At 37.9% G+C, this 20982-nt stretch overlaps 1 long non-coding RNA gene across 3 annotated transcripts in view; it reads left to right on the forward strand.

Annotated features, from left to right (window-relative positions):
• Window positions 1-472: 472 nt before the first annotated feature.
• LOC140118031 (uncharacterized) overlaps window positions 473-20982 on the forward strand; it is a 205422-nt gene continuing 184912 nt past the window's right edge. For 2 of the 3 annotated variants that reach the window (XR_011853120.1, XR_011853122.1), the window contains exon 1: window positions 475-726. This is a non-coding gene — a long non-coding RNA (uncharacterized lncRNA). Of the gene's footprint in view, window positions 727-20982 lie in introns of all 3 variants that reach the window. The other variant, XR_011853121.1, reaches the window with a different exon arrangement.

The raw sequence follows: 20982 nt of genomic DNA on the forward strand, positions 1-20982 counted from the left end.
CTAATTTCATTGACAGGAAAGTATACTGCAAGAGCTAGAAACCTCATATTCACAAGGCAAACAAAGCATCATTTTTTAATGAATCTTCTGAATACATCGTTTGCAGCAGCTCGCCTAGACCTGCTTGTCATAATGGTTTCTTCAAACGTTCTTTAAAGCTTGTGATGTTCAAGGCCTTAGCCTTCCCCCTCACTTGCTTGTTTTTTATCTGTCACAGTTGTCAACTAAAATAGAGCACCTAGCCTTTGTTTCAAGATAGTACCTGATCAATATCATCAATCCGCTTTACTCCCATTCCTTCTCTCTTTCTCGCTCTCCCTCTCTCTCTCTCTCTCTCTTACACACTCTCTCTCCCTCTCTATAGCTGTATCCATTTCCTCCTGGCAAAAAGGGACTTTATGAATAAATGATACTGAAATGCTGAGGGTTCAGATACTAAATAATGAATTTCACCACCAAAAACACAACAACTTCTCCAATCATAAAATACTGCTCCTTCTATATTGATTGTGCTTTGGCAACCAGATGCAGTGCTAGGCTTTACTCTGCAAGGTGTTTAAATAGAAATACAGGTTTACCCGGGATTTATCATATGTGGAAATATGCATTATCTAAGAGGGCTGCCTGCTAATAGATGCTATTTCTTCCTGATGATTAACCCTTTGCATTGAGTGGGAGCAACAGTGGCACTGTCTCGATGGGAACTCTTCTCCATGGGACATTACAGTAAGTCATCTCTTCTGTGCTGTATGAGCTGAATTCTGCTGTTTGTGGAGAGAACTGTTGTGCATCATTTTGCATTTTGTTCTTCACAACTTATTTGTAGGGTAGGTAGTAATGCAACTCATTCGTAGTGTGATTCTTGTGCTGTTGTACAGATGCTAGACGAGGGTCAAGGCTTTTGTAGCATTTGCTGTATACTCAATGTCACTCGCTTTTCTTTCCCCTCATAAATGGTCTCTGCTGGTGCATTTCTGATGTGCAAGTGCCAGTGTCTCTTTTCTAAGACACACAAGGGGTCAGGGGGTAGATTTCTGGCAAGTGATAAGAAAAAAAAAAGCTGCTATCAACTTCCAAGCTAATGTGTTTGACTGATATTCTCAGGGTCTTTAAACTGCTTTAATCCTTATTAGTGTCAAAGGCTTCATATTTAATTAGGAACTATGAGACTGACTTCGTGTTGATGGGGAATGTTTGTGTCCAAACTTCAAGGTTCCTTGCTACTTTAATACCAATAAGATTAATAATCTGTATATTTTATGTCACTCGGGAAATCATGTTTCTTAATTATTCATGACATGAAGCAATTTTTCTATCTATCAACTTTGTATCTCATGTTCATTGTATACAAAAGCCCTATTTTATTTTATTTTAACTTCAGCTGTGTAAGTCGATTGTGGCTTTATTGACCTAGCTTAAAACGAAATGATCTGTTTTAGCCAATAAGTTGAATACACACACACATATATATACATACACTAAGTAGGTAGCGTAAAAGTTGGAAATAAAAAATTGAAATTCAAACAGAACAGAAAAGTGTGTATATATATATATATATATATATATATATATATATATATATATATATACAATGGAAAATATAAGTGCTAATCATTTAGAAAGTTTAGAAAAGAAATGTTTCTTCATTGTGTGGGGCTATTATAATATAACAGTTATCAAACTGATAATAGATAATAATCTTTGCAAATGTGATAAAATAAATTGAAAAACCAAATCAAAAGCTATATTTTTTTTTCCGGAAATCCTCATTAATAAAATATGTTTTAAAAATTAAAAAAAACCCTCAACTTTATTTCAGGCCTGGAACATAATAACAATCCATACACTAGAAATGAATGTATCGACTTTGATCAATAGGGAAAATGTTAATTATTATTCTTAATTGACTCCATAATGAAACAGTGGAGAAGCATAGCTCCTAATATACACATAGCTTTTTTTTTTACAGTCCCATGCTTATTAATACAAACAGTGAGAAGGCTAATGGTGTTGCAGGCTACAGTCCATGCATACTTAAAATGTATGATGCATAGTATAATAAATATATCACGTCTGCTCTCTAGGAGATTCCAACTTCCAGTGGCACAATTAGGTTTCTCCTCAGGTTCTGTAGTGCATGTGATTGACATGTGCTTACAATACAGCGCTGCTATACTGGCTACTGCAGAGTACATAAGGGATACCAGTTAGACAATCTGTAAACATTATATGGGCTCTTCCTTGTTTGTATCTTGTGTAGGAGAAAGCATTGATTTGGCTATTTTATCTCTTGTAAAAAAAAATATATATATATAACAGAAATTTTAATTAAGTACAAATTAACTAAACAAATAATAGAATCATGCAGATAAGAGCCTCCCGGAAGTATAGGAACACTTGTGATCTCTGCAGGAAATCATTAGATATAGTCGCTTGTACATGAGAGATTCATTGAAATGCAAGTTTGAAAATATTTTAAAAACACATTGGTTTAAAATCCGATAAATTCTAAATAATATACATTTTATAGTAATATGTAAGCTGTACATTCTAACAGTTAATACAAATAAAAATATACACATTATTTCTAAACATTTGTGTATCTTAGCTTGCTGAAGATGCCTAGAATGACTTGAAAAGAGTCAACTCTGAAAGTCATGTGGCTTCCGTAACAACAGATAATTTAGTTGTTTAGCAGCCACATTCTTAATGTGCCATAAAAGTGCTGCAAGAAATACATATGACAGATGGATAGATACATGGATGTATTCATGGACAGATTCTGTGTAGGAATGCAGAAGTGCTACAGAGAGGAGTAGCTGATATAAATATGAATCTGTTGTATCCTGAGGCATAGCCAGAGGATTCGATATCTAATAAGTAAGACTGATATCAGTTAGATGTATCAGTAATAATTCTGAAATAACAGCTAGAACTCTGCTAGTAATTTGTAGTTTCCATATAAAAACCAAATGCATCAACTGATTGATATTGTGTTTTACAGGGAATAAAACTGGGGGGCAGTCATAATAGAACACTGGTTGGAAGGTATTATACAAATACCATGGCATTACCGGTGTTATTAAAAGAATTTGTCTTTTGCATGAAATCATGTATAACCATTAAGAAATCATCTCTGCCTCCCCATATTGTTTCCTAGTGAAGACAGACATACACACATGGGCACAGGCACGATGCAGCCCAGGTTACCGAGTAACCTATTAATGTTTCATGCTAATCAAGGATACTGGGAAACAAAGCTGACAGGTGCTTTCTACTCTGCTTATTCCTGTCTTCCTGCATTAGGCAAAACTAGTTGGAAAAACACAGCTCGCACAATGGTTTTGTTTTATTTCGCATTGAGAAGATACTGTAGGTAGCTTTGTTTATTTTACTTGTTTTCAAATTAAACGTCATTTGAATATTTGTCAATAAAGTATAATTTTTTATTTATTTCATGTCGAATTTTACACCGAAATATGAATGGTAAAAGTCATGTGACACACAACACCTAGCAAATACTATCGGTTGTAAAGCAAAAGTTTTCAGACATATAAATGTATATGCAGATCACCAATTGTAGTGACAACTTAATGTTGCCTAAATAGCATTTTCAGATGAAGGAGCCATAAAATTATAAATAGAATAAGCTGAGAATTTGCAGGGGATTTCACATTTAAAATGGCCATCATGAAGAGTACTGACAGACTACAGGCCACATAAGTCTCTTAATTGATCTATAGCACATTTATAAGTAAAGTTTATTAAAAATATTATTGATAAAATATAATGAAATACTTACTGATACATTAATGTGAATTGGTGGAGTGCATTAGCCAATCATTCATTTCCTTCCTACATAAGTAACAATGTAGAGGCACCATCAACCATTTTTTGCAATAAATAAGTAAATCAAGTCTGGACTGCACTTCAGAATAAAGTTTAAGTTTGAAAAGTCTGTTTTCTTTCATAAAGAATGACATTTTGCAGTCTTCTTTTCTTTCTTTGTGTACTTATAAGGGTATATTCATATGGTGGATTTTGCCACAAATTTCAGGTCAAAGTGCTTGACCTACTGAACTCCAAGGGAGGCCATAAGGTTTTCGTTTGCTGAAAAATAAAGTTATACAGCCAGCATTCCAAGTAAACTACAAGAGTAAACTACAAGCGGACTTAAAGGGGTATTCCAGGAATCAGCATAATTCATAAACAAATGGGTCATTAAAATATAAGCCAATATGTTATTAGTTGTTATTTCAAATTTTGCTCCCCTAAGCAGAAAAATGCTGCTGACATAGACTGTAATGAAGAATTGAAATGCTACTGGCCTTTAATCAGTCCGTGCAGAGCAGACACAGGAGAGAAGATGGCCACTGGTCACATGTCCACATCACACGCCCTGCACCTGCCTGGGCAGGTCATGTGATCACCACTATGTTTGGCTGTAGTCAGTTGGTTCCAGTGCATCCAGTATGGACAGTGTTTTGGTGATGTGCAGGGATGGCAGTTACACATCATTAATATGGTAACAGAGAAAGAAAGTCTGTTAGATCGTCACTGAGACCAGAGCATAAGACGTAGGAGGAGTTACTGAGAACTAAAGGATCTTGGGACCTGTAGTTTTAAGTGGAGGCCATCTTGGTGATAACTCATACTTTAGATAGGCAAAACATTTTGTGAATCATAAAATCAAACTATTTAAGCCCCATTGACTAACTAATGACATTGAGTTTTGTTATATTTAGTTATAGCATCATGGGTTTTGCATATTGCCAGAATACCCCTTTAACCTAACTTGTCTAAATAACTTCCCCACTATACTCAAACAAAGGGCCGATTGATTATGAAAAGCAGGTAAAGTGTTTAACAGACATGGAAAATATTTCACTTTCTCATTTACAGAGTGGAAATATCAAGTTAAATATCATACAGGTGTGTAAGGAATTAAGCTTTAGCATCTTCACCTTTTCTGTCTGCTTTGTATGGACTTCATTGTTCCTCTCAGGTGCACTGGGGAAGAGAGGAGTGAAAAATAGGACAAGGAAATGTTTTTCTATATAACGTTTGTTATAAGGTTTTTAACATTTATCTAAGCGTTTAAAATGCTAACAAATATAACTTTGTGAAATTCCTAATGCTTGCAATAAAGCTATTGTACCTCATTAAGGAAGAGACATTTTGGAGAAGTACAACATACATGAACATTTCTAGGTGTAATCTAGGTATTTTTCTAGGTGGATTGGTGGTGGGGTAATTTGCTGCACATATAACTGGTGAAAAATCCACCTTCTGAACATTTCATACACATATATAGACATACTCTACCATTAAAAAAGTCACTAAAGAAAAAGCAGAAACATATGGCAAACAAGTCACTGTTGCATCTAAATATTGATTCACTGATCACTTGCTGTATTTCCTAGTATTATGGTTCCCATCTCCCAGTATGTACAGTATAGAATTGTAGAGCTGACCACAGCAATTATGACCAATGGAGGCTTACAGACTGTTGGAACTGCTGAAGTTGAGACTCTGGCTCAGACAAAAGAGGAATCATGCATTGATTAACTTTTTATTTCATCTTTTTTATATTAACTTTTTTTTATCTAATTTTGGACACTTTATATTATTTTAATATAACAGCACTTTGTTTTGTTTTTTTTAAGTTTGGAGGCATATTGGGGGGAGATTTATCGTTTTTTAGAGCAAATTAGAGACTTGAAATGAAGTACAACTGACCCCATGCTTAGTTCCATAAATGCACCTAAAAAGTTGCAAAAAAAAAAAAAACCTGCAAAACAGAGACAGAGAAAAAATAAAAGACATGTCTCACAACGGCAAACTTCAGCCCACTTAAAAAAGTTGCAAAAGAAAACAATTGATCAATTGATACATGTGCCCCAACTAGTTTGACTGCTGTGAAGAACTTTTTTTTTTTTTTTTTAAAAAGGGCCCAAAGTTGGTAGTTCTGTTTCTTTCAGCCAAGTTGAGGAAGATCTTTTTAAATCTAACATTCTAAGCAAAATAAGATATATCTCCTCTATTACAGCAACCTTAAATGTCCTAATATTTGTTCATGCACTTTATTTAGAAATAGACAAAGTTGTATTGTAGCCTATCTCTAGTGCTGAGACTTTCTTCGTGCAGACTATAAAGAGAGTTAACATTAGTATAACTGACCAACAGTACACGTGGTAACATTTAACAGAATAAAAGCTATAACAAACAATAACTAACTCCCCCTGGTCAATCATAGTCATGGATGGTTGCTAGAGGCATTCATTTGACTGTTCAACCGCCAATACGGCAATAAGCCCGGGTCGGGAGGTGAAACTAAAATGCTGATCGCTCAAGTCCACTCATCTATTATGATAGATGTAGAACATTTACTGAGATTTTTATATGCGTTAAAAAAGTGTGTTTGTGCATGAAAAAAATGCAAGTCTTACAAAATCCATTGACTACATTGGGACAGAGTGTAATTCTAGCTCTGTGCATCAATAACATGCACAGAACATGAAAAACAATAGTTTGAACAGGGCCTTAGTCTAATTTGTCTTAGGTGTGTTAAATTGGAACACTGACATTTTCCCCTGCATTTTTGGTTAGTTTTTGCTAGGTATCATTTATGTTTTTAATGCACATGTTGTTTGCATTGTTACTGCATTTTCAGTGGGTTTTTTCTGCTCATGTTTCAAATCACTTGATTCTTCTATTGGTACCCACATGCCACTTCCTGCCTTTTTTCACATCACCTAGCAATCCAGCCATTAAAAATGCATTGTACTTGCATGTGTCTCAGAGTGCAGTGTGTTTTTGATGCGTTTTCATAGACTTGTATGGTGCGTTTTTCAAGTGTATGGCTTGCGAAAAGTAAGTGTAAAGTGTGTAAGTGTGAAAAAAATGCATGTCTGACAATAAGATCAGAGTGAAATTCGAGTTTTGCACAAAAAAGTTGCAAGTTGATTGTCCTGTATCTTTTTTGCCTTTTTCAAAAGTTGAAGTACAACTAATTTTAGTCTACATAGCTGGATTCAATAAATAAACGCACCATACAAGTGTATGGAGAGGCATCAAAGCCATTTTACTCTTAGACACATACAAGTGCAATGCATTTTTCACTGATTAATTGCCATACAAAAGATAGACCAGAGTCATGGACAGAACCCTGAAGGATGAAGCCAAGTAAGGAAACAAGGCATCAACTAGCGAAACAACCCAAAAAATATACACAAATAGCACATCCCAATCACAGACTGAATGTTACACAATAGTGAACTTGTGCCAAAACCACTACCACTACCTTTTCTATTTTGCATTTCCAGTTTTTAATCTCCCCATTTCCCAAGCCATATCTTTTACATTTTTTTCATTTCCAGAGACAAATGAGCACTTTTTATCTACAAGACAAATTGTAATACTTGGTGACATCATTTTATACTCAGTGTTCAATGGTGAATAACATATAACTTTTACTTCAATTCCTTAAAAACACTAATATTCATGTAAAAGTGTGGCTATGAAATTGTAACTAGACACAATCTTGGACAAAATCAGTTTAAAACCAAATACAAATAACCATAGACCATGTTAGTCACAAAAAATAGTGAGAAGGACAAGTGTCATGGCAAAAAATTACAGTGAATGTAAGAAAGGACAGTCCTGAACTAATGAAAAACTCAAGTGTGTTGTTGTAATGGTCATGATTTAAATGGAAGCACCATCTCCTGAACCATTAATGCCAGATTGCGTTCCGTAAACAGCTGCAACCCCGACCGGAACCTATCCCTGTTAACACTGGCCCTGTTAAGAAGCATAAGAGTCAAAGGAATTGATACATGAGATAAAATCTCAAATCAATAGGTTGAGCATATCCCTACATGCCATGTTTGTCCTTAATTTAGGCTCATCAGAGGCCCTGGAAAATGGATTTCATAGCAACCTTATAATTCCCGGTGATGGTGCTAAAACATTCAAAGTACCTCCATCCTGTGTGACCAGTGGGTCCTAATGGAGGTACACTAAAATTGAGCACCTCCTACAGGACTTATGTCTCTATTATCGCTGTAATGTTTTGGCCTGACTCTTGTACTTCTCACTATTTATTATCACTTTTAGATTATTTTTAGATTACTTTTTGGCATGTGGGGATACATGTTTATGGTAATGTTTGTTTTCTTATATATTTTGCTGTTCCAGAGAAAGTTTGGTGAGAGTCTCTCATAAATCCTGCCACGGGATCTGTGGTGAGGGTCCTGGCTGTCATAGCAACCAATCCAAATAGGGTACACTGATTGAATCCAAGATGGTGGCATTCACGTACCACCATCATTTAAAGGGGTATTCTCATCTGAGCATTCACATTCAGTTTCATTCATCTGCCATATATAAACATTTCTTCAATTAGATGTTATTAAAAAAAATGTCCCTATTTGAAGATAAATGCAGTCATATGGTCCCTTAGAAACAAGACTGACTCCTTGTATAAGGTCACCTCTGCTGGGGGGATTGCCCTAAGAAACAAAATTTTTTGTATATGAAATGGACGGGAGTTACTGTATGTGCCGAAGCCGTCCTGTAGGAATGATTTCAGAATCCAGGCGGTCAGGCAGGACTCAATAGTGCATGTCTGGCCACCGCTGCCAAAATGTGAGGTGGTCGTATCCGAGGAAGCTATCTCGTTTCTAAGGGACAACATGACTACATTTATGAGAAATTATCTTCACAGAGGAACATTTATTTTTTAATAACAACCAATTGAAGAAATGTTTACATGTGGAAAATGAATTTATTTAAATGTGAATGCCCAGATGGGAATACCCCTTTAAGTGCTGCAACTGTGTTTTAGGCCTTTACAGATAGTTTATGCATCATGCCAGTACTTGATTTGTTACATATGGCCAAGCAAGGCTGTTTCAAGGCATCCTAATTTTAGGGTGTGACAAAACCTCTTTGTATGGAGAGCTAAGCCTTCTCAGTGTTTTTTTTATTAAGTGGGCCCTCTCACTTATCTTATAGGAAAGAGATGCCATTGGCTTCTATGGCATGTGCTTGGAGGAAATGGACAAAGACCTAACACATCCTTATGAACATGCTTTGATACACAACTTGCATCTAATTTACTGTGTTTAATTAGGTTAGGATTGTTTAGAATTAGGTTTAGAATTGTTTAAAAGGAAAAGCAGAAATTATCTATCATTTATAGTGATCAATCAGACAAGAAGTCTGTTATTGAGATGTGCAAACTTCATCAACTGCAGAAAAGTGAAAGTGCGCCTATCAACAAAACTGTCAAGGAAGTTTGATAAAAATAAATAAATAACATAAATTATTTAAGCATAGTTGTAGCAGGAACTTGAAAGATTTTTATTTTCCTATATCTGATACTTCATACTGCCAATGTGGAAGTCACTCTGAATCTCTAACTAGTATGTCTCTGTCATAAGTAAAGTTGACAGCTCCCATTGAAAATTCAGTTTTATTTCTTTAGCATAAAAGCAAGTCAAAGTTAAACTAACAAACTATTACTAGAAATCATCCAGTATCTCAGTGTTTTTATTTTTACCCTTTTTAATTGAGTGTGAGCCCTTCAATTTTTAAAGCACATAGTATTTCTTTATTTGGTGATGAAATGTGTGTGGAAAACCTCATGAATAGTTGCAGCAGTCTATAAATTGTATTAAGTTTTATTCTGAATCACAAAATATACAAAAAATATTAAGTGGGATTTATCATAGTGGGGCAGATTTACTTACCCGGTCCATTCGCGATCCAGCGGCGCGTTCTCTGCGCTGGATTCGGGTCCGGCCGGGATTTATGAAGGTAGTTCCTCCGCCGTCCACCAGGTGGCGCTGCTGCGCTGAAGTCCGCTGGAATGCCTTCGAAATACACCGGCCTATCCTGGATGAAGGTGAGTGAAATTTTCGCGACACAATTTTTTTTTAAAATGCGGCGGTTTTTCCGAATCCGTCAGGTTTTAGTTCGGGCACGCCCCCCGATTTCCGTCGCGCGCATGCCGGCGCCAATGCGCCAGAATCCGATCGCGTGCGCCAAAATCCCGGGGCAATTCAGGTACAATCGGCGCAAATCGGAAATATTCGGGTAACACGTCAGGAAAACGCGAATCGGGCCCTTAGTAAATGACCCCCATTGTATGATATAAACCCCACTAATCTCAAATTTATCACAAATCTCCTTGACAAAACCTCTCCCATTGGATGTAACCAATCTACAATTAGCAGGGTAAGGTATTATCTTGTAAATTACATTTAAAAAATGAAGAAATAGTTCAAGGGTTTTGTTTTTAGAAATTACTATTGATGGCCAGACCTTACAATAGAGCTGTAAAGCGACACATGTCCCTCACAATAATCAGCTGTCCTGCATATACATAGTGCTCTCAGCTGAAAGTAGCTTGATTCATGTCCATGGGCATAAGTGGCACTGTTAACAGCTACTATGGGGCCTAAGGTTTCAGCAGTTTCCAGTTTCCGAACAGTAATGATGAATGAAAGATGTGCAACATTACTTCATTCAGTCCTTTCTCTACAATCCTCTTCTTCCAGTAATAATATACATTGTATGTGTGATCAAGAAGACAGCACCCTGTAACACATTGGGGCACATTTATTTACATTCCCCCTGTAGTTCACCGAAAGTGCATTGTCCGATGATAATGCACTCTTCCGCGATTCACTAAGATCATGCTCCCGATATCCTGCATGTGTCGCTTCCCCGCTCAGGTCCATCAAAATTTACCATCTTTTTAGTGGTGCATGTAAGTGCTTGGGCTTGCGACACAATTTGAAAGTTAAATCCCGCGCTCAGTACGAATCAGTTCCCCCTAAATTGTGTCGCATAGAAGCAGCTGCGCTAAAAAACAATCGAGTGCACCAAAATTCCGGCGCAGACACTTGTTAATTACCTGTGCAAGCTGTGTAATCCCCGAAAAAGGCACACAACGAGACCCTTAGTAAATGAGCCGCAATATGGTGACAGTAAGAAGTGCTTTCTCTGGCCCTCCATCCCATCAACTGGATATTTAAAAAAAAAACTGAATTTAAAAAAATACTGTTTTTTCTAGTGAGTGCCGCTTGTTAATTTTTTTTTTTTTTACATGTAAGCTCCTTAAAGGACATCTATCACCAGATCAAGGATTGTAAACCAAGCACACTGAGATATTGATGTGTGCCCCCTCTGCAAGGATCTGCTCTTATTTTAGCTTCTTATGCCATAGTTTGTAAGAAAAAAGGCTTTTAAAGTTATGCAAATGAGCCTGAGGGGATCCAGGCTCCATAGGAGTTAATGGAGCCTGGAGCCCCTCAGGTTAATTTGCATAATTTTTAAAGCCCCCTTTTCTAAAAAAAGAAGGGTAGAAGAAGCTAAAAGAACAGCAGATCTTCCAGAGGTTGCACACATCAATATGTCCATATGTTTGGTTTACAATCTTTGATCTGGCGATCCTTTAAAGTGTAAATGTCATTCTAAGCAAAAAAAAAAAAAACACATCATTCTTCTCCAGGTGTCTATGAGAATTATTCCTCAAAGCTTTTTGTCTCTCAGTCCCAATTTAGTATATTTTTGAGATCTGCAAAAACCTACAGTCAGCAAGATGGAGGTAACATCATCGCAAGCATATGCTGTTGACCAATGAAACCATAGCTTGTACATGGATAACATAGCTTAGACACATCCACACAAGCAAGTGTGGAGCTTGTAGCTAGGACTCTGAATCACATATAAAAGAAATAAGTGAAAAGGTAAAGTTTTGGCAAAGTTTCGGTATGATTACTTTTGCAAGCTAGAGAAGAGTTAAATACTGAAACATCCCACCCCTCCATCCATCATACATTCTATCTTTTATATTCATCTTTCTTTCTATCTATCCTGAACTGCAGCACAGCACATGGGGCAGATTGGAGAAGCACACATTATCACTGCTCTCCCTCTCCTACCTGCCATTTCCTGCAGCCCAAAGTGAGATGGAGGGGGCGGGGAGAATCCTCTGATCTAGAGCTATAGCTTCTATCTGCTTAATTATTTCTTTATATAATGGTGTAGGGAAAGCTGAGGGTTTATAGAGAGAGATAAGTGTTTCAGTGTTTTTTTAAATTTTACATTGGATATAGTTCTTGGCAGCACAGGACTGGGTCCTGGAAGCAGCATAAGGAGAATAAGCTGGGCGGACCATAAAGGAGAGGGGGCCCCACTAATAACATGCCCAGCAGTGGCCTCCACTCACTAATAACATGTCCGCAACAGCCTCCCCTTACTAATAACATGTCCACAGAAGCCTCTCCACCATTAATGCAATGTCCCCCCAATGAAATTCCCCCAGCATTCCCACCCCCCAATGAATTGTCCACAGCAGTGTCCCCCAATAAAATGTCCCCAGCAGCGGTTCCCCCAGAAAATCTCCCTAGAATTGCTCCCCCCAGAAGATGTGCCCAGCAGTGCTCCGCTTACTTCCACATGAGAAAAGTCCACGTCGGAGGCCCCATAAATATAAAGAATTACCTGCCACGCTCCTTCTCACCCTGCAACACCGGCTTCTTCTTTCCTCAGCTTCCCTGCAGTGCGTGCAGAGGCACGTCTATGCTCTCTGCCGTATGCACCCGCTATTCGTGCAGCAGAGAGCATAGACGTGCCGCTGCCTGCACTGTAGGGAAGCTGAGGATAGAAGTCTATAGCTAGTGGGCAGGGATGGGGCAGTAACGCCCAATGCCTGCCCACTCCTCTGCTAGACATGACCCCTCCTTCCCCCTCCATACCTATGTGCCCTAGAGGTGGGGTAAGAGGGAAACCACTGCCAGAAATTGTAACTATTTCAGGGCTTGTATGCAAAAAAACAAGAACTGATAACCCCACTCATTCTATGAAGTCTAATTCTGTGCTTCTTGCAGTGTACTTTATCTGGCTAACCTATTAAACATGTTATTGGTGAGCACATAATTAGTAGAAAAATGGAACAGTCTGCAGGTTTACAGAACACAGAGTTTGTTTGCTGCCTGTTACCACAGACCCACAGTCAGTATGGTGGCTGTAAAAAAAAAAACCTAGATTTTTAAAAATGTATAAATGGTACAAAATTACAGAATTTTTTTTTTTTTTTTTTTGGGGGGGGGGGGCATTAATAAACATTTTTGTGAAGTTGTGCTTAGCTTTTTTGTACTGTTGTGTTTTTGTGTAGTGACCTACCTTAATGATTCACTATCCTTTGGTGTATTAGATCAGCATTATACACTAGGTCAGTTCATTAAGGTTAATTTGTCCAAAAATATTAGAATCATTAATTTCTGGCACACAGTTAATGACTGCTCCGAGCCAGTGTCTTGTTTCATCATTAGTGTCAGTAAGATTATAACTCACACCCAACTGTTTTTACACTATGTAAAAGAATCAATTGATGCGGTGGTTGACAAGGCGCTGTTTTGCATTTTGTCATCTTCCTAATGTACATGGCTTAAAGGCATTGGAATCTATAATGTAGGACAGTTTTCTAGAAGGCATGGAATAGGCTGAAGCTGCAAGGGCCATTTTAATAAAATATTAATGAAATTGAAAAATACACTGAGGTTGAAGGCTTGTCTGCTAAATGCAAGGTAAAATCTATTCTGCTTTCTGATGACTGTAATTAGCAGCCCTAATTAAAAATGCAAACCTTGTATTTATTTGAAAGCATGAATCTTAGCTCGTGCAGTGTTTATTTCCTTTAAAAAGTATTTGATTCTACAAACACTAATTGAACAGGATCTTTCCTGGTTTGACAGCCACAGATGGCTGGAGCCACTTTATACATCCAGCCGCACCAGACTGCTCCACTTTGAAGGCATAAAACATCTTTATAAACATGTATATACTCTAGATAAGCCATTAACTCTGTGTCATCCACCATGAATTCCACCATCTCCATTGATGGCTCTCTCCTGCCTCTTTTGTAGAGCGTATGCTGCATGGATTCTAAATAATTAATACAAAATGACTTGTGTAAAGCAGCATCCGAGCCGCCAAAATGTGTCCCTGTATTCATCTCCTACAGGAATCACTTCAAATATGGAAAGAAATGTTCACAGTCATCCATTAGTTCCAACAGGAAGCAATATTTTATGACCTCATCCATTAACATCTAGGCATCTGAAAATGTGTCAATTTCTCCAGGAAATAAATGACTACAATAATGTTGTCAAATCCATTCACAAGAAAAAGCACTTAATAAAGAATCTAAACAAATGAGGCTACGGGTAAATAAAGGGGTATATAATGACTCCTACTATAGCAGTGTTACCGAGATATTGGTATTGGTTATTGAAACTTTGTGCTTGATAGAGTATTGTTATATTTTCTGCCTCTGAAAAATAGTTCTTTTACAAATATTTGTAAAACTTTTTGAAAATGTATCTTTTTATTTTTGTAACAATGGGATCAGGTAGTAAATTCCAGTGCATTACTTTTGAGTAAAGAAAATCTACCATCAAAAATCCATCATGATAAACCAAGGACACTTACTCATAGACCCAGACATCATGACTGTGGTAATCTTCTTGTCCATGGCCTCCTTCATTCTATTCAACTTTTTATATTATGCTAATGAGCAAGAAGGGCTCATGGGGGTGTTACCAGAGCTCCTTTATACAGTAGCTTCACAGACTGTTACACTGTCTCACCTACCTAATTTTTCTGGAATGTGCAATAGTCCAAACATCCAAAACTCCAACTTAGTCCAACATATGTGATCTTATTTCTATTTCTAACTCTTGATATTTAGAACACGATAAGGAGGTTTTGCAGAATTTTCTGTTTGTTTCCTTGCATTGTACAAAGCAGTGATGACAATTGCACAGGTTTTGCATGTTCACTTTGACTTCTTCTCCCTTTCGGTAAAATGTATATAAAGGAAGGAGCCCTGTTCTGTTGCATCTGCATATTTCTTCATTTTGCAGTTTTAGATAAAATCAAGTCGCTGCTTTGTTCAGGGTCTTTGATTTAACAAAAAAGCAATGCCGTTGCAAATTCTCCTATAGGCTATCAAAAATCAGCTTAGTAAAGCACCTTCCACTTGCTTCTTACAGCTTTGAAAGCCTCTGCTTATTGAATGAGTGAACGTTACAGAAAATGTTACAATATGAACTGAACAAGCTATTTTAAGTAGAGGGTACATAGTTTGTGTGGTTATGGTTAAAAATCTAAAACTATTACACACATCCTATTGTTAGTTGTTCAGGCGCCATTGTATTCCTGCCACATCCTATCATTTCCAATTTCTAACAGATTCAGGAATACTGGTTCATATCATAATTATATACTGGGTTGACTATCGTGACACTAAAATGTATTATGTTGATCTCATTGCACAGATACTACCCTTAACCTTCAGTTGGGCGCATTTACTATCACCTTTCAAACAGAAAACTGGCGGAAATTGTTTTTTTCCCCTTGTTGCGCCTCTTCCACCTTATTTATGAAGTGTCAGTGCCACAATTTTGGTGGTTTTCCGACACTCATCACTTTTGTGGCCCAGTTTTTGGCGCACGGTTAGAGCATCTGAAAGCTGGTCCAGGGAGTCCTTTTTCACTTTCATGTGGAGACATAACCTTTTGCGCCACAAATTTATATCACTGTGTAAAATAGCAGCTCAAATTGATAAATGCCCCCCAATGTCTTCCTATACAGCACCTCCTATAGAGATCCTCCAGCCCAAACCAAAATGTCCCCTGAGCTCCAACTTGCAGTATTGGTAGAATTGGTAGGTATTGCAGATATCATGTCAGTCTTTGTCCTTTTCTTTTTTTTTGCTGCTTCTTTCTCTATATACCACATTGGCAGAGTTGCTGTTTCTATCTCTATCTCTATATATTACATAGGCAGGGTTGCTGTTTCTATCTCTATCTCTATATACCAGATTGACAGGTTTGCTGTTTATATCTCTATCTCTATATATAACATAGGTAGGGTTGCTGTTTCTATCTTTATCTCTATATATCTCATAGGTGTCAAGGGTGCTCCTGCCACCCACCTCCCGGGTCCCTCTCCACTGCTCCGGTTCCCCACTGGCTCACTTACTTTGCCGCAATCCAGTGCTGACTCCAGTGGTACAGGGCATGCGGCCCCCACATCCTAGGGCTTGCGCGCCGGCTTCCTGAGATTTAAATGCCAGAACGTCGATGATTGGCGCTGGCCGGCCGCCCCTCTGTTTAAATTCCAGCCCCTTCCTGTGTCCCCTGCTGGATCATCGTGTCTTGTGCCTTAGAGAAAGCTTTGTCTCATGACCTGCGCTGTAATTGTGATTTCCTGTTGTGACCCCAGTTCCGTTCCTGACTATGCTCCTCTGCTCCCTGCCTTGACCTATTGCTACGTACCCGATTCCGATCACGTGCTGTGCGCCCTGACTTCCTGCTTGTCCTCGACTACGATTCTACTCAATGTCACTGAGCAGACAAAGTCGCACCTGTGGAAGGACCTGGTGGTACCAGGCCGCAGCAAGTCCAGCAAGTTGCTGTTTCTATCTCTATATATCACAATGGTAGGGTTGCTTAGCAGCAGTGTGTATCTGCTTTCAGTGACATGCTTTTTTATTCTGGAGTCTTTAGAGATTGATCACAGGCATTGTATTTTCCTGTATAATGGTCTATACCACACAAGATCTCCATGGGGCAGGGCATCGACTGCCATCACAATAACTAATTATAATCATGATTAGACAGAATCATGCCTCCCTGACTGTATACCTATGTAATGGAAAATATATATAAAGTTAAGAAGAGTGTACAGATGGAAAGTTGTGTTCACCCTGGAGCGCTTCTTTAACCTACAAAGCATCTAAGCTACTCTCCTTCCCTTGACTCATCTTAACATTTTCCTTTACAATATGTATCCTCTTTTAGTCTTTTTTTTCTTTCACCTTAATATGCCTTGCATCTCATATTGTGACTGGAGTACTTATGGTACAACAGTAAAAATCTTTTGTAGCCAACTCTTCTGATAATTAAATAGGGAAACACACAAATGTTGTTGGTCAATATAAAAGACAAAGGGGAAGATTTACCAACTATCTAACTTTAGACGGTCAGCCTCACACTAAACCAGATGTATTATTGTGTTCTTAGGCTATGTGGTAAATATTCCATAGAATAAGACTTTTTAGTCTAACTCTGCAGATCCTATTATATATCCAATTTTATGCTGAAAATATATGCCAGATTTTAGGGCGCATATGCAATTAAAAGGCATAAAACTGTTGATTAATGAGGATGAAATGTATCTTATACAATTGAGAACTTCAGAATGAGGTTTTAAACACTGGTGCCACAAATCTACTAAGAGGCTCCAGCCCAGCCCACTAGGGTGGAAAAGCTCTATGGGGAGATTTGTATGTCTTCTGCACTAGTAAATTGGTGGAGAAGGTATTAAAAATCTCCATAATGTTATAACAGACACTAAACAAAACTAACAAAATCTAGTTAGTCAGTCTGCTCCAATGTTTGCTAATTAACCAGTCCTCAATGTTGGATGAGTATGTTCTTCCGAATTAGCAGGTACTTACCAAATTGGGTCTAGCATATTCATCCTTGGTGATTGCACTGGCACTTTGAAAAGCCTGCCTGCACCCTAGCTTTATCATTGTAGCTAAAGAGAGATATAGAAGGTAGAGGTGATGAAGACCTCCATGCCTGCCAAGTGTGGAAGCCTATACGTTCCAGTGAAAAACCCGACAGATATAGATACATAGGTACTACAGTATATTACAGTCAAGGCCATAAGTGTTGAGAATTACACAAATATTATATTTTCACATGATCTGTTGCCCTCTGGTCTTTATGTGTTTTTGTCAGATGTTTTTATCACATACAGAAATACAAGTACAATCATATTATGAGTAACAGAAGGTTTTATTGACAGAACAAGTTAATGCAGCAAGTTAATATTTGCAGTGCTGACCCTTCTTCTTCAGGACCTCTGCAATTCTCCCTGGCAGCTCTCAATCAACTACTGGACCAAATCCTGACTAATAGCTGTCCATTCTTGCACAATCAATGCTTGCATTTTTGTTCCCTGAGCCATTTAGTTATAACCTTTGCTTTATGGCAAGGTGCATCATCATGCTGGAAAAGGAATTGTTGATCACCAAACTGCTCTTGGACGGGTTCTTTATTAATGGATGTGTTGGTGAACCTTTTAGAGATCGAGTGCCCAAAGTAAGACTCAAAAACCACTAGCTTTTCCCAAAGTGCCAACACAGCAATTCAGGCAGTAACAAACTTATTGCTACCAGAATCTTTGAGCTCCAATCCGACACGTTTTCACTCTTTGGACAGGACCAAGCAGCAGAGGATGGGCCACTTTACAATAGCAGGGCACTACTTTGACTGCCTGAGACTGCAGGAAGGTGCCATGTCTGGCAAACTGTGCCTGGGAGACAGCCCATGTGCCCACAGAGATGCCTCCGAGTGCCATCTCTGGCACCAGTGCCATAGGTTCGCCACCACTGAGATAGATTGTTGAGTGAGGTGCAATCTTTCTAGCTGCGATACTCTTCCCTGCTAGGCCAGTTTTGTGCAGTGCAATGAAAACTGCACGTGATCAGGTGCCAAAAATCCTGAATCTGGCACCCTTTGCACACTACACAAGCAAACTGCACTGTTGCACTGCTCTTAGTAAACGTGGGCCAGTGCGTTTGTTGTGCAGCAATCTACAAGATTGTATGTGATTCCATGTATGGCTGTGCACTGTAGCTCTAAATTTAAAATGAATTACAAAAAGTTGACATATTGGAACGGTCACCCTCGTGTTACAGCACTGAGGAGATGCTGAGAATTAGTAGAAGACAAGCAATAAGATGCAGACATTTTAGATTACTCATTGTATCATTATCTTCTTCACCTTATTATCACAAACCTAAAGGATTTGACATTTTCACATAATTACAGGTTTCTTTGGGTTTTTTTAACCCCTTATCACCGACACTAGTTTTCAGCTCAATAACCAGACTCGATTTTTCAAATCTGACATGTCTTATGATAATTGGTTATAACTTCGAAACCCTTTAATACATCCAGGTGATTTTGAGAATGTGTTCTCGTGACACATTGTACTTCATGTTAGTTGTAAAATTGAAGTGATAAGTTTTGCGTTTCGTTCTGAAAAAAAGTGAAAATTTGGCAAAAGTTTGTAAAAATTCTTCATTTTCCAAGTTTGAAATGTCCTGCTTTCCAGACAGGAAATAAAACTACCCAAAAAGCTTGATAATTAACATTTACGGAATGTCTGCTTTATGTTGGGATGATATTTTATGCGTCTTGTCATTTTTCTAGGATGTTATGAGGTGCAGAACTTTAGGTGCGATTTTTCTCATTTGCATGAAAATTGCCAAAACTCACATTTTGAGGGACAACTCAGCTTTCAAGTGCCTAAATAATAGTAAAACCCCATATAAATTACCCCACTATAGAAACATTACCCCTCAATGTATGTAAAACAACTTCTATTGAGTCTATTAACCCTTTAAGTGTTTCACGATTTAGAAACTTTAGAATTTTTTGGGAAAATACATTAATTTAGACCAAAACTGACAATTTCATAATAAATTAAATGATGAAACGCTCTTCAACATTTGATGCCCAATTTCTCCCGAGTGTACATTTGGTGGTAAACTGCTTTATGGGCGCACAGCCGAGCATAGGATCAAAGCAGCGCCATTAACAAGAGATTTCTATTGTCATATTGTACAAGCTATACATTTTTATTATTTTTGTTAATGTGAAGATATGAGGGCTTATTATTTACGGGATGAGATACAATGTATAGATAATTCTCTTGGGGGTCTATAGCTTATTCATGAGATTTTATTAACTATTTCAAGGGGGACACAAACAAAATCATCAATTTTTATTTTGGATTTTATGTTTATTCTCTGGTTCATTACGATTGCGGTGATACCTCATTTATATAGTTTTTCTTATCTTTGCACAATTTTACTGAGCAAAACCAATATTGGAGAAAATCACATTGTTTTTACTATCGACAACTTTTCATGGCCACAACTTCTGTATTTTTCTGTTGTCAGATCTGGTTGAGGGCTTATTTTTTGTGAAAAGAGTTGTTCTATTTATTTGTATCATATTAGGGAATGTAGCTTTTTTATCACTTTTTAGAACATTTTTTGTGATGGTGTTCTACGGAAGTTTTCCGTGTTTTTTTTTTTTTACGTCGTTCACCAAGCGGGTTCAATATTAATTTAGATTTATTGTACAGATTCATACGGACGCGGTGATACCAAATATGTACTTTTTTTGTGTTTTTGTGTTTTATATACTTTATTTGTATTTTATGTTTAACTGGGGAGATTATGGGACTTTTATTTTATTTATTTATTTAATTATTATTATAAAATGATTTTTTCTTTTTTTTTATTACTTTTTTTACATTTTCCATCCTTTGTTTTGAACAAGGGATCATCCGATCGCTTGTTTAAGCCTTTACACTGTATAGTGTAAGTAACTAAGCACGCTCAGTTACTTACAACTGGGTCCTGCCATGAGGCAGAACCCGGCGTGAAGGAAGGCCTTGGGTCACTCGCCGGAACCGGGGTCAGCGGCAGGAGGGATCGGATCCCCGTGTAAGCACACCGGGGGGGTGTTTCGACACGCTTACACACCGCGTCATGCTTGACCGCAGCGTGTAAGGGGTTAAACACTCGGGATCAGAGTTTTTCCTATTCCGGGTGTGAGTGCCGGGTCTGGGCTGTGGTATCACAGCCCGACACTGGCACCAGCAAGATCCAGTGTCCCGGTGTACCCTTAATGACCGCCGTAGAAACCCGGTACGGCGATCTTTAAGGGGTTAATATTTCCAACCTGCTTTTATGATTAATCTTCCTTGTTCCAATTTAGATATTTAGATAGTACACCTGGGCCTGGATCCATGCATTGTGTCATGATTGCCTCCGATGAAGTGGAATTTGATCTCAAATATGAAAGCCATGATGAC

This window comes from Engystomops pustulosus, chromosome 2, assembly GCF_040894005.1.
Source record: "Engystomops pustulosus chromosome 2, aEngPut4.maternal, whole genome shotgun sequence".
In the NCBI taxonomy this organism is placed as follows: Eukaryota; Metazoa; Chordata; class Amphibia; order Anura; family Leptodactylidae; genus Engystomops; species Engystomops pustulosus.